This window comes from Drosophila suzukii, assembly GCF_043229965.1.
Source record: "Drosophila suzukii chromosome 2 unlocalized genomic scaffold, CBGP_Dsuzu_IsoJpt1.0 scf_2c, whole genome shotgun sequence".
NCBI classification, from domain to species: domain Eukaryota; kingdom Metazoa; phylum Arthropoda; class Insecta; order Diptera; family Drosophilidae; genus Drosophila; species Drosophila suzukii.
Genome location: NW_027255896.1, coordinates 4,386,078 through 4,400,805, shown reverse-complemented (window position 1 = coordinate 4,400,805; position 14,728 = coordinate 4,386,078).

The following is a 14,728-nucleotide window of genomic DNA, read 5'->3' as shown; positions in this document are numbered from 1 at the left end:
GATTTTTCTCTCTGTATATCCGCAGCCGCTAAAATACTTGCACATATTTTTTCGTTTTTCCAAATACAGTCCACACACAATAAATCGAAAACTTCCACAACAACACATACCCCGCCGGCAATAATTATTTAACAAATTTAAAACCGGCGAAAATTACATACATACAAATATATTACATCCATACAAATATCTACATCCATACAAATATCTACATATATACACATATCTACATCCATACAAATATCTACATCCATACAAATATCTACATCCATACAAAAATCTACATATATACACATATCTACATACAGTCACATATAATTTTTAACTCCACCATCCCGTTCCGACTAATTAAAGTTTTCCGTCGGCCATCCGGTAAAAAATAATAAAATACAAAAATTACACCAACCGACGAGAAAATTTTTTGGTCATTGTGTTTTATTTACCATCAAACTTTTTTAGTATTTTTTTGGTATTTGGTATTTACTCCGTAAAATTTATTTTATTTAAACGGGAAAAATACCAGCACTCCACTGCATGCATAGCATCCTCCGTCCACCATTTTTTGGTATATTTTTAGTATTTTTTCCTCGAAATATTAAATCAAATTAAAGCAATACTCCAATATTAAATAATCAACCGATCGCATCCTCCGTCCACCATTTTTGGTATTTTTTCTTCATTTAGAAGTTTAAATAAAGGCAAAATTATTACAATTACTCCACCGGGGACTATATATATACACATAGTTGGTATTTTCCCCCCTCAATTTATCCAAACGCAAAAATACCAGCAAAAATATACCAAACTTGATCCCAACCATAATACATATACCAAAAGGGTTAAATATTATAGAATTACTTCTCAACGGGTGATATTCGAACTCATCACTCACTGTTCCTAATCCGTATTATTGGGTTTAATTCCGCAAAGTAACCAGGTCGGTGCTTGCTTCCAATTTCTATTTCTCCGATCCACTACTTTTTTGTCGACACCTCGTTCCACTGTTCCAGAAGTGGGCCAGGTTTCCTATTTATCCGACATAAACAAAGGCGAACAGATTCAGACCCAAATAAAGGTAATTTCTCTTTAAATGTCCGCTGGAAGTGATAACAACAAGTTGTCTATTCCACCTGCCGTAGTCCCAGGCATATCCGTAGATCCGCCCACACCCGAACTAACTGCCAAGACCTCGTCGCCCCGAAAAAGGGTCACCCGTGCAAACGTCAAAATGGCACTAACACCTTCCCAGATCGCTCTAAGCAAATTTACTGAGGTCTCAGATCGGCTGAGTGAGTTTGAATCCAGAGCAAACACTCCTTCGCCGATCCCTCCTACTCTGTCTATGCTGAACATCCGCCGCGAAGAAATACGCGCGTTATGGGACCGCATCAAGGCAGAATACGATGAATGCACCGGGTGCATAGCAGAAGCCGGAGACAGTGCAGCTGATAGTTTGCCAGTTCTCAAGGCTAAATACGGCTACTGCTATTCCGTTTACGAGAGATGTGGGGCTCAGATCGCGGATATGATAGCCCAGGCTCCCCAAGTTCAAGCTGTTCCTACCCAGACTTACATTCCCTCTGGATGTCGGCTGCCTCCGTGCGATACCGAGGTTTTCACCGGAGACTATCTGCGGTGGCCGACCTTTAGGGATCTGTTTACGGCCATTTACATAAACAATCCAAGGCTGACGCCAGTCGAAAAATTGTTCCACCTAAATGCCAAAACAAGCGGCGATGCACACACGATAGTGTCAAACTCCCCCCTTACTAACGACGGCTTTCGCTCAGCTTGGGCTAACCTAACTGAGCGTTTCGAAAACAAGCGGTTGTTAGTAAATAGCCAATTGAAAATACTTTTCAATGTGCAGTCCGTTAATCAGGAATCTGGGTCAGCTATCCGTGAACTTCAACGTACCATCCAGGGTTGCCTTACGGCTTTAGAAATGTCCGGAATTGAAACAGAAAATTGGGATTGCCTCCTAGTGTACATGTGCTCCTCCAAACTTCCTAAGCTCACGCTATCCTTGTGGGAACAGTCCCTGCACAATAAGGCAGAGATTCCGACGTGGCAGGAACTGAACGCCTTCCTTACGGAGCGTCACCGGACCTTAGAAGCCATAGACGACGTACGGCCGTCGGGATCGAGTCAATCTCTGCCAAAAACATCCGCCCCCACTGCAGCGCCTCGAAGAATAAATTCATACGAGACAAGGGTAGCACCCAAGCCAAAAGGATGTGACCTTTGTAAGAAGGAAAACCATCCTGTCCGCACATGTGCACGGTTCCTCCAGATGACGGTCGACGAGCGTTCGGCATACATAAAGAGGAAGCAGCTGTGTCTAAACTGCTTCGCACGAGGGCACCAGCTGCGTGATTGTGAGAGCACTCATAGTTGCTTTACGTGCCGCGGCCGCCATCACACCTTACTACACAGAGGCAACTCCTCCCAATCGCCTTCGAATCCCGCCCCAAGACCCAGATCAAGACCAAGTACACCAGTTGCCACCGCTTCCCGGTCCACGGACTCGACAGTACAAAATTACTTCGCGACGGGGTATAGATCCGTCTTGCTGGGCACCGCCATAATTGACATATGTCACTTGGGGTCGAATTTTAAAGCTCGTGCCTTGATAGATTCGGGATCAGAGGCAACCTTCATTTCTGAGCGGCTGTTCAATCTAATTAAGTTGCCTCACCAGGTAATCCGAGCCCAAGTATCAGGCTTAAACCAGACAGTATCCGCTGAATCCAAAAAGCTCTGTCAGTTTACCATCCGTTCTCCGACCAGGCCTGGCTTGCAAATAAACACGACGGCCTATGTTCTTCCTCAATTAGCTGGAAACCTTCCATCTTGTCCGATTCCGCAACAGTTTCTACGGGATCTTCCCGAACTGTCACTAGCGGATCCAAAGTTCTACGAGAGTGCACAGATAGATATTCTGGTCGGGGCCGACATACTGCCATCCATTCTCCTAAGCGGCACCCGGCCGAATATTTGTGGCTCGCTTCTCGGGCAAGAAACCATTTTCGGGTGGATCCTAACAGGACCCGTTCCTGCTCCAAGGGAAAATCAGATTTCCGTTTTTTCCACACGAATCTCCCACACAGTTGACACGTCCCTGGATAGGCTTCTCACCAAATTTTGGGAGGTGGAGGATCTGCCAGTAAAAGTGACAAAATCTTCCGATTTGGCTTGTGAGGAAAATTTTCTCCGAACGACTACGAGAGACGATAACGGCAGGTATGTCGTAAGTCTTCCGTTTCGTGATCCTCAAAACGTAAAATCCGCCCTCGGTCACTCCAGATCCTCCGCGTTGTCGCAGTTCCTAAGAACCGAGCAACGCCTGAAGAGGGACTGTCAGCTGAAAGCCAAATACGACTCCGTGATTCAAGAGTATCTCGACCTCAATCACATGAAAGAGGTCCGTCCTACCCATAATTCTGCCAGTTATTACCTTCCGCATCATGCCGTGCTTAAGCCGGAAAGTACAACCACTAAGTTACGTGTGGTTTTCAATGCCTCCAGCCCTTCAGAGAATGGGGTCAGCTTAAATGATATCCTTCATGCTGGCCCAGTCTTACAGTCCGATCTAACTATCCAGATCCTGAAGTGGCGATATTTCCGATACGTCTACAGTGCCGATATCGAGAAAATGTATCGGCAGATATGGGTAGATCCGAAGCATTCCCCGTTCCAACGCATTTTATTCCGCAACAGCGAGGGGCACATTCGAGATTTCGAATTACAGACGGTAACTTTTGGAGTCAATTGCGCGCCATTCCTGGCCATTCGAGTCCTGCAAAAGTTGGCAACTGACGTGCAGCTCAGCCATCCAAGAGCGAGCAATGTCATTCGAAATAATATGTATGTAGACGATGTCCTTGCGGGAGCTGACTCCGCCGAGGACGCTAAGTCCATAGTTCGCGAGCTACAAAGTGCTCTAGATTCCGCGGGGTTTCCACTGAGAAAATGGACCTCCAACAACAAAGAAATATTAGCTCATATCCAAAGCGATCATCTTCTGACAGCCGACTTCCTCGAGATCGACACTGAGAGCACAGCCAAAACTCTCGGCGTACGATGGAAGGCGACGTCCGATGAGTTCTTTTTCGTCCCACCAGATTTAGCAACGGAAATCTCCCACACGAAACGACAAGTCCTTTCCCAAATTGCCAAGCTATTTGATCCAGCAGGCTGGCTCGCTCCATTTGTTGTGTGTGCCAAAATCTTTATGCAAGAGATTTGGCTTCAGGATCTAGGCTGGGACGATAAACTTCCAATTGAGCTGTGCCAAAGGTGGAACAGCTTTCTCCAGAGCTATTCGGTCCTAGACCAGGTCAGAATACCCAGATGGGTTTCCTTCCGTCCAGAGTTCCGCGTAGAGCATCACGGATTCTGTGACGCCTCGCAAAAGGCATACGGTGCTGCGATCTATGTGCGCGTAGAAGTGGGCCATAAGACGATGGTGCACTTGCTCACGGCCAAGACGCGTGTGGCGCCAGTCAAAACGGTGTCCCTTCCCAGGCTGGAGTTATGTGGGGCTCTCCTTTTGTCCGAGATGGCCGAAGCCATTCTTCCAAATATGCCGAGGCTGACCTCAAAATTCCACTGTTGGACCGATTCCACGATTGTGCTAGCATGGTTAGCAAAACCAGCGTGCCATTGGACTACGTTCGTTGCCAACAGGGTGACGAAGATCACCGAGTCCACTGAGGCGGCCAATTGGTCGCACGTTCAATCCGAACATAATCCAGCTGATTTGGCTAGTCGAGGAGTTCCCCTTCAAGAGCTGGTGGATAACCCGCTTTGGTGGCATGGACCCACTTGGCTGCAACGTCCACACGATCAGTGGCCCAGCCAGGGAACCGACCTGCCGGTGACTGAGATCGAAAAGCGTGCCGTTAAAGTCCATGTGGCGTCTATGCCGTCAGAAGATTTCCTAGATCGCTTTTCCAATTTAGATAGAGCTTTGCGGGTCCTCGCGTATGTCCATCGATTTGTCCAACGATGTCGAAGACAATCACCGCCTTCCGGGGTCCGTGTAGAGGCCCAGGACGTTGCCGCCGCGGAAGAACTCATGACGATTTGCACTCAGCGCAGGTATTTTTCTGAAGAATACCGCTGCTTGAGTCAGAAGCGTCCTGTGCCCGCGGCGAGTTCGATTCTCTCCCTGAACCCCTTTCTAGATAAGAAAGGGGTAATCAGGGCATGCGGCCGCGTAACGGCCTCCGACAGTTTGCGGTATGATGAACGACATCCGATAATCCTGCCGTACGAATGTGCACTCTCGCGGCTTCTGGTCAAATTCACGCATCTCATTACGTTGCATGGTGGCAACCAGTTAGTGGTGCGTCTCACTCGGTCCAGATACTGGGTTCCGAGAATAAAGAACTTGGTGAAGGCAGTGGTTAACTCCTGTAAGGTCTGCGTTATCCACAAAAAGAGATTGCAAGTCCAGATGATGGGAAGTTTTCCGAAAGAGCGAGTGTCCTTTTCCCGCCCGTTCACGTACACAGGGATGGACTACGCCGGCCCGTTTGACATAAAAAATTATACCGGAAGAGCTTGTCTCATTACGAAAGGGTATGTGTTGGTTTTCGTTTGTTTTTCTACAAAGGCCATCCATCTAGAGCCTACATCCGACTTAACGACTGAAAAGTTTCTGGCCGCTTTCGCTCGTTTCGTCTCTAGAAGAGGGTGTCCTCGCCAAGTCCAATCCGACAATGGAAAGACCTTCGTCGGCGCCTCCACCGTGCTTTCCCGAGACTTCCTGCAAGCCGTTAAGGAGTCTGTGACCGATGCCTATAGTCATCAGCAGCTCACCTGGCAATTCATTCCTCCGGGGGCACCCCACATGGGAGGCCTATGGGAAGCTGGTGTCAAGAGCTTCAAGACCTTGTTTTACAAGTCCACCGCTACGCGGAAGTACACCTTTGAAGAGCTGTCCACCCTCCTAGCGAGAATCGAAGCTTGTCTGAATTCCAGACCGCTATCTCCCATGTCCGAGGATCCAACTGATCTCTTAGCATTGACACCAGGGCACTTTCTTGTTGGTGGACCTCTTCTATCCATAGTGGAACCTGAAGTAAAGGGCGAATCCAAGTCCATTCTGAACCGGTGGCAGCACTTAAAGTCTCTCCATCAACAATTCCGCACTCGATGGAAGGATGAGTACCTTAAGGAGCTCCACAAGCGCAACAAGTGGCAAGTCCCCACAGAAAATCTGCGTGTTGGCGATCTGGTCGTCATTAAGGATGACAATTTGCCCTCAAATGAGTGGCGACTCGGAAGAATAGACTCCGTTTTTCCGGGAGCCGATGGTAATGTCCGCGTAGTCGACATTCGTACGACACGCGGCATTGTCAAACGTCCAGTGACCAAGGTGGTTCTTCTTCCAAGAGAGCCGCCCAAAACTACCTCGTAACGAGCCGCGTTTCTTACACACCCTAGTCCGTAGCCATTTTCCACGTCAGTGTTAATCAGCCGTTTGTTTTTTTCCTTATCCACACTCTAAACAGGAAAATGGCTCCCCGTCCACGTAGCGCTCAGGCTCTGGATAGCAGACGTACTCGAGGTACTCAGTCCTACCGATGCCGAGTCTGCCGCGGAATCCATCCTCTTCGGAAGTGTCAGAGGTTCCTAAAGCTGAGCGCAGAGAAGCGGCTGCGGGCAGTGCTTATTAACAAGTACTGCGCGAACTGTCTCGCACACGAGCACTCCACTGGGAGCTGTCGTAGCGGTGACCGGTGCAGAACGTGCAACCGGGATCATCACACGCTGCTGCACATGCATGACCTTGGTTCCCGGAAAAAGTCCGGCTCCAAGCAAAAGTCCCGCTCTAAGCAAAAGTCCCGCTCCAAGCCACAGCCCGCTTCTCCGCAGCGTTCGCGCCGGCAAGATCCGCCAACTCGCCAAACGCCTGCTCCTCCACCGCGCTCAGCATCCTCGACACCAGCTCCGTCGCTCGCCGCACTTCTCCAGCGGCATAGCGTTAATGTCCTCCCGACTGCTGTGGTGATCGTCGAGACCGGAGAGAAGAAGTTCGACACCGCCGCACTCATCGATCCGTGCACCCCGACAAGCTCCATTGATGCATCCCTGGCCGCCGCGTTGCGTTTGCCGACAACGAACGTGGGCGACGAGAGCATATGCACGGCGACGATTCGTTCGAGGGTCGACGAGGCCATCAAGCTGGAGGTGGTCCTCAAGATCGAGCCTAACGTGCGCATCCGCACTCCCATCCGTGCGCTCAGTGAGAGCGTCGTCCAAAAATTTAAGGAGCTACCGCTCGCGGATGAGGTTTTCCACCGGCCAGCCACGATCTCATTGATCCTGGGCGCAGACGTCTACCCGAAGGTGATAAAGCCGGGCTTTCACATGGTCGACGAGGGACTGCCGGTAGCCCAGAAGACGGTGTTCGGGTGGATCGTCTCCGGCGCCTGTACGCAACCTTGAGGCGTAGGCGGCTGGCCGAAGTTCCGTCCCCGTTATTATTTTTGCAACGCTAGCGATTGCAAGGGGGGCGGAATGTTCAGGCCCACTGTCCGGCGAATCTGGACTGGCCCCGCTATCCAGCTGCACCAGCTGCACCGCTCTACCGCTCTACCGCTCTCCCGCTCTCCCGCTCTCCCGCTCTCTAGCGCTCCCGCTCTCCTGCGCTGTTCCTAGCTCCCGCCATGAAGTCTCCGCTGCGCTTTGGAGCGCAGAGCGGAGCTTAGACTAAGTCAGTTCGATTTCTGAAGTTCAAGAGAATAAACCGCGGTCGTACCCCCGCCTACTTTTTACCCAGTTTAACTTCTTGTGAACTTTTTATTTCCGACTAAGGGGCAAATACGCGTTCGAGTGGTTTCTCCCCTACAGCTTCATCAGCACCAGCAGCAAACCGCACCAGCAGCAAGCCAGCGAAGCCCTTCGAACCAGTCCGCCGACGCCGAACGTTTTCCCGCCGTCGCCTCCCACGCCAGTCCACCAGCGCCAGCACGGTACCCCGCTGCCCCCCGGCGTACAATATTTAATCGAAATTAAAAAATCGTTGGATTTACTACGAGATTATTCAAAAAATAATTAACTATTTAACGTTTTCGTTTTTACGATTTTCATGTTAGGTTCTAAACCGCTGGGAAAAATAGTTGAAACGTTGGCGAAATAGTGACATTTACGATGTTTTTTCTACCAGTGTAGTTATAGTGTATTATGGTTCAATTTATAATAATGATCTACTGTTCCGACTGTTTGGTGGTGGTGTGCCGTAGGTGTCATATTTTCAATTTTTAGGTATTTGCACAAATTTATAAATTTAAATTATAAATTTATAAATGAATTCTTATATTCTGTACCCATGTCCGTAATGAGCGTCTTTATTGGACCTTACTTCAGAATAAAGGATTAAAAAATTGCTTTAGCGACAGTGTTCGCGTTCTTATTTGGAACTGGTATGGCAACTAAATATTAAGTGAGGTCACATATTAGAGTGACTGAATATTCATTGGCAGTTTCTGATTTTGGTAGTGGACCAATAGCGTCCACTATCACTCTGTCGAAAGCATTTATAGGCGTTAGTTATTATTAATGGAGTCATATTGGGCTTTGTTATTTCAGCTTTTTGGCATTTCTGACATTATGTACTATGTACTACTCAGTAATATCTCGAGTCATACCTTTCCAAAAATAATGTCTTTTGACCTTGTCCAAGGTTTTTGTAATGCCAGTATGACCTTCTTGTATTGGATCGTCATAGAATTGTTTTTCCCGACTTGTTTTTCTATAAGGGCCACCGGGTTGAGTAGCGCTACCCTTAATGTATTCAATATCTTATTGCCCATTCGTCTAAAATTATCTATGGAAACATGTTTAAAGACATTTCCCCACGGTTCCATTTTGAGTTGGCTGATTTTGTTTATACCGGCTTGCATTTCAAGCCTGTCGAAAAATTGACCTCAGTCTAGGATTCCATTGGTATATAAATCGCTAACATCACATCTTGCAGTAATTTCCCTACCATGTTTAAATAAACATAGCATATCTTTTACATGCAAGGTCACTACTTTACGTACTTCGTCATTGCTTATGACTTCATATACGTTGGGCTTAGAAGCTTTCTCTACACGTAGCGTAGGCAATTCTATTTCTTTGTTTTCCGCCCGGATTTTCTGTCTATTTTTATATCTAGTAGTGACTTTCCTTATATTTCCAGTAATGTTTTGTGGATCTTTAAGGGTTATTCTTGATAACGCATCATTTACATAATTGTCTTTTCCCTTTAGGTATTCAACTCTGAAATCATACTCTACTAACTCTAGCCTCATACGTGTCAGTTTAGAATTCGGATTGATCATTGAAAATAGATATATTAATTGTGTGATCTGTTTTGATTGTTAAGTTATTTCCATAAATATATATTGTCGAAAATGTAATATTCCCCAGTGAATTGCAGCTAATTCCTGCTCAGTTGTACACTTATTACTTTCTCTCGTAAGGAAAGCTCTTGATGCATATGCAATGGGAAGTTGGAGTCCGTTATGGCTTTGAGTTAAAACCGCATGCTTGTGAAGGTTCTAATCCAGAGAATGCAATAGTCATCTTATATCCTTAAACCTTTTTCGAGTTAAATTTGATGTAATCCTGATATTAGGTTAGGTTAGGTTAGGTAGGAGTGGTTGGAGACTAAATATTAGTCCCCTCACTTAGGCCACAATGGGCCCCTTGTGATACCACATGATCTCTGAAAAGATCCGTTTCCCTAGCTCATGGGTTATCTGCTTTCGCGAAGTATTCTGTTTTTCTCAAGAAACATAGTAGTTTTTGAATGCTTACGTCCTGAATGGCCGCAAGGTTCGGAAGTGTGTAGCTACCTAGGGTTTGAAAGCGCTTTAGGTTATGCGCTGGGCAGAAGCATAGGAGGTGTTCGATGCTCTCCTCGTCGTGGTTACTTAGACCCAGCCTTATCGCATGAGTCCCTATAAGACAGTGGCCCGTGAGGGCATTTAGGAGAGTGGAAATGTTCTCCCTGCTACATTGTAGGAGAGTTTTTGTTCTTTTCGTGTTGTAGTTTGACCATGTAAGTCTAGAATTGTGGCATGTTGAGATTGAGTTCCAACGGTTGTTGGAAAGAGTATACAATCTCTGCCTGAGATGGAGCTTGCAGGTAGCCATGGGCATCCCTACCGTGTCCTTATCGCGAAGGATATCGGTGGTTGTCCCCTGTCTTGCTAGCTCGTCTGCTATGCAGTTGCCCTCAATGTTGCGGTGTCCAGGCACCCAGATGAGGTTGATACTCAGATGAGTGGCCATCTCGTAAAGAGATTTGCGGCATTCAGAGATTGTTTTTAAGTCTAGTTCGGGGGAAAAGACTCCCCCACCTGTTTGGGAGTTAAGCTTGGAGCCGTCAGTGTATATGCTGACGGCGTTTACGGATTGATGTGGGAGGTTGTCCCAGTCTGAATGGGTGGGTATATAAATTTTGTATCTTCTTTCGAAGTCGACCATGGGTGGGACGTAGTCTGTATAACGTGGTAGGGGTGAATGCTTTGATAGGATATTGGAGTGACCCGTGGAGCCTGTTGTCCATGCCGCTGCTTCACGGAGCCTCAGCGCTGTGGCTGATGCCCAGCTTTTGGCAAGTAAGTCCAGGGGTTGGAGATCGAGAATTGTATTTAGTGCCTCAGTGGCGGTAGTGCGCAGCGCCCCACTGATGCAGAGCCCTGCGCTTCTTTGGATCTTGTGAAGGATCCGGAGGTTACAGTTTTTATCTAGAGAAGGCCACCAAACGATGTTTCCGTAGAGTAGAATGGGCCTGACTATCGCAGTATATAGCCAGTGAACTATCATGGGGGAGAAACCCCTCTTCCTCCCTATGGCTTTTTTACAAGCGAAGAGGGCTATGGCCGCTTTGCGTGTGCGATCTAGGATGTTATCAGTCCAGAGGAGCTTTTTGTCAAGAATGACACCTAGGTACTTTGCTTGGTTGCTAAAGGTTAGGCGCGTTTGGTGTAGTTTTGGGGGAACTATAATTGGTACCTTGTACTTCCTTGTAAAGAGAACTAGTTCGGTTTTTTCCGGGTTAACTCCCAGTCCACAGCCAGCTGTCCACCGGGAGAGGGTGGATAGGGCTGTCTCCATTAGATTGCAAAGGGTTTGCGGGAATTTACCCTGCAGTAGGATAACCACGTCATCCGCGTAGGCTACCACTTTTGTGCCCGCCTCACCATAGAAGAGGTGAGAGTACGCCCCCTTGTGGGGTTCCTCTACTGACGTTCCTGGTCGAGTGGGCCGGTCCCATAGTGGAGTGCACTACCCTGCTGGTTAGCATGGTGTGTATGAGTCCCACTATGGGCCGTTCAATGCCCAGTTCAGTCAGAGCACAAGTAATCGCCGTTGGGGTGACGTTGTTAAAGGCGCCTTCTATGTCTAGAAACGCTGCAAGAGAGTATTCCTTATTGCGGAAGCCTCGTTCTATACTGTACACTAGAGAGTGGAGGGCGGTATCGGTTGACCTACCCTTACGGTACGCATGCTGTGCGTCAGAGAGTAGGCTATGGTCGATGGTTAGTCTGATATGGGTGTCGATTAGCCTTTCCAGGGTCTTCAACAAGAAGGAAGAGAGACTGATCGGGCGGAAGTCCTTTGGGTTGGTGTGGGAGGGCTTGCCGGCTTTCGGTATAAAAATTACCTTAACGTCCAGCCACCTTGTTGGAATATGGTTTAGAGCAAGGCAGCCGTGAAAGATGGCTGTCAGCCAGGGAAGGGACATATCTAGTGTCCGTTGTAACTGGGCCGGGAAGAACCCATCTGGGCCAGGTGATTTGAAGGGCTTGAAAGAGTTGACAACCCAATGAATGCGGCCAGGGTTTGAAATGTTGTCAATACTCTGGTCGTCTAAATTCTCCTCTATGTGGAGGTCCTCCACTACATGGGTGTTCTTAGGGAAGTGGGTGTCTAACAGTAGTTCAAGGGTTTCCTGACTGTTTTCCGTCCAGCTGTCAGCATTGGTTTTAAGATAGCCAATGGTCGCTGGAGCTTTAGCTAGAATTTTTCTGAGTCTGGATGCCTCCGCAGTAGATTCTATACCACTGCAGAAGTTAGCCCAGGCTCTTCGTTTTGATATTCTAATTTCCTTTTTGTATAGGCTTAGTTTTGTATGATATAAATTCCAGGAGGATTCGCTATTGTTGTAATTAGCTTTATTGAAGTAAGTTCTACACTCTCTTTTAAAGTTCGCTAGGGTTGGGTTCCACCATGGGGGTTTGTGCTTTGTTTTGACTGTTCTACTTGGGAAAGCCCTTTTTAAGGCCTCACGCCAGATATCAGTGAAAGTGTTAACTAGGCTATCTAATTCTTGACGGTTGCGTATGTGTGTCGGAGGAGCGAGTAGGTTCCTGTTGAGGAGATTTTTATAGTATCCCCAGTTGGTTAATCTTAGATTAGTTATGTTCTCGGCGGGAGGATAGTATAGACTTATTGTAAATTCTATGTATCGGTGGTCCGAGAATGAGTGTTCGATCCCCACCTTCCACGCGTCTAGCTGGTTAAGTAAGGGATCAGATATTAGAGTAATTTCTATTTCTATTTCTAGTGATGAAAGTTGGGTCATTACCTTTGTTGCAGATGAATAGATTTGATTGAAGGAGATAGTCGTAGAGTAACTCACCCCTTTCGTTGGTGTTTGTACTTCCCCATTGTGTGTGGTGTGAGTTAGCGTCCCCACCCAGGATGAGTTCCTTAGATGAGTGAGTGCGTATGAGTTTTTGTTTAGTGGTGTTTGGTAGTGGCCCTTCGTAGTCGTGAGCCAGATAGAATGATGCTATGGTGTGATGGGTGTGTTCGTTTAGCTCCAGTCTGACCGTGGTAAGGTCGCCTTCGCTAAACTGTGGAATAAGAAATGTATTAAAGTGTGACTTTGTAAGAATGCAGGTTCTGGTTTTACCCTTGTCCTTGGTGTAAAAAAGCTTGTATAGGGGGGTTGATAAGCCACAGATGTTGTTACCAGCAATCCATGGCTCTTGAATGAGGACTACGTCTATGTCGCCTGTTGCCAGGCGGGTGAGGAGGGCAGCGGATGCTGCCTTGCTGTGGTGAAGATTAATTTGCAGAAACTGCTCCATCTTTGGGACTGGGTTCGGGCTGGGTACCCTCCGCTTCCTCCGCTATGTCCTGGAGAACAGAGCGCCCTGGTCGGGTTGTGTCCTGGGTGCACAGCTGCTTCAGGCTCTCTGTCAGCTCCGAGTCGGTGAGGGTGGCCTCTTCGTGATCTAGTTCGTCGTCGCTCGGGGGTTCGTACGTCGCGCAGGCAGCCAGGTTGTCTGCCGCCAACTTATCGGTGTCGTATATGCGTAGCTGCACCTTATCGAACCCGTAGTTCACTCTGTGCTGTTGGGCTGCGAGGGGTTCCAAGCAGGCCTGGTTCAGGAGGATAACCACGCTCATGGTGACTCGCTCGGTTTTCTCCACCTTGACCACCTTCCAACCGTCTGTTGGAAGTTTTGGGTTGAACCTGGTCAGCAGGCTGAGTATAGCCTCTGGTTCCTATGGTTCCGACGGCAGCCACACCCTCGCTCTCGGTCGAGACGGGATGTCTGCGGCCTCACAAGCTGCCAGCTTGGCCCCGGGGTAGACCTCGCCGACTTTGGTAATTGCAGCCTTGTAGAGTGCTGCCGATCTCTCGTCTTCGCAGGCGATCAACTTTACATTGCCCTGGTACCACCCTGCATCTGTGCAATCGGGTGGCGGGCCTGGGTTTTCGTCCAGCACTTTCAAGGCCACTGATGCAAGGGCCCGTCTAACCAGACCCCATTGGTTCCTTGGGATCCTACCGCCTTCAACGCTCTGGTCGATGACACCAATGATCTTCCGATCCTTTACCACTTCCGCAAAGGATCTCGACCATGTGCCGCGGTTGGTTACCTTAGCCTTCTTGCTCGCTGGTTGAGCTGACTCCATCGACCTCTCTCGCTTGTTGCTGTTGTTGCGATGTCGAAGTCTGGGATAATTGCCTTTGCCCAGGCTATGTCCTCTTGGATTTTCAGGTAATGCAATTTTGATGTCTGATCCTCCCGTATCGGATTGGTGGCCAGCCGTTTAAGGATCCTAGAAGCCTTCCTTCTTTCAAGAGGTCCTGCCTGGTTAGGTGGTACCCTCTTAAACTCCTTTGCCCTGGTACTCACCACGAGACCGGCCTTAGCGCTACCCTCAGGTTGGAGTGGCTGGTTAGCCACACCTACGCTGGTGGGAGGCTTGGGCTTGTCGCTATGGCGAGTTGGGCTTAGCCGGCTGCGTTGTTCGCTGGAATTGGCAGGGGTAGATGTCACGTGGACTGGGGTAGTCAGAGCCGTGATCTTGCTCTTTCTTTCGTCGTTGGTTACGACTTCCGACTTTATAAGAGTGTCGGGCTCTTGTCTTGTGCAGTCTTTTAGTTTTGTATTTGTTAAATTCTCCATGTTAATTCCCACGAGCTGCGGAGAAAGGACAGGTCCACCCGGGCAGAGATCCGCCGTACCCGGGTAAGGCTGAATTAGAACAGGCGGTCGCCACTTGCCTGAGCTCACCGTTTGAGACTGAGTTATTTGATGACTCGGGCTCCCAGCCAGATTGACTCTCGGCACGGTACGAGTGACACCTTAGTCCAGCCCGGGGTGAGATGAGTTGTGTGGGTAGGGAAGAGGTAGGTACAGAGCGTGTGGGTAGGGGTGTGTGTGAGCTATTTGTCGGAGGCGGCAGCACAAGCTCGACG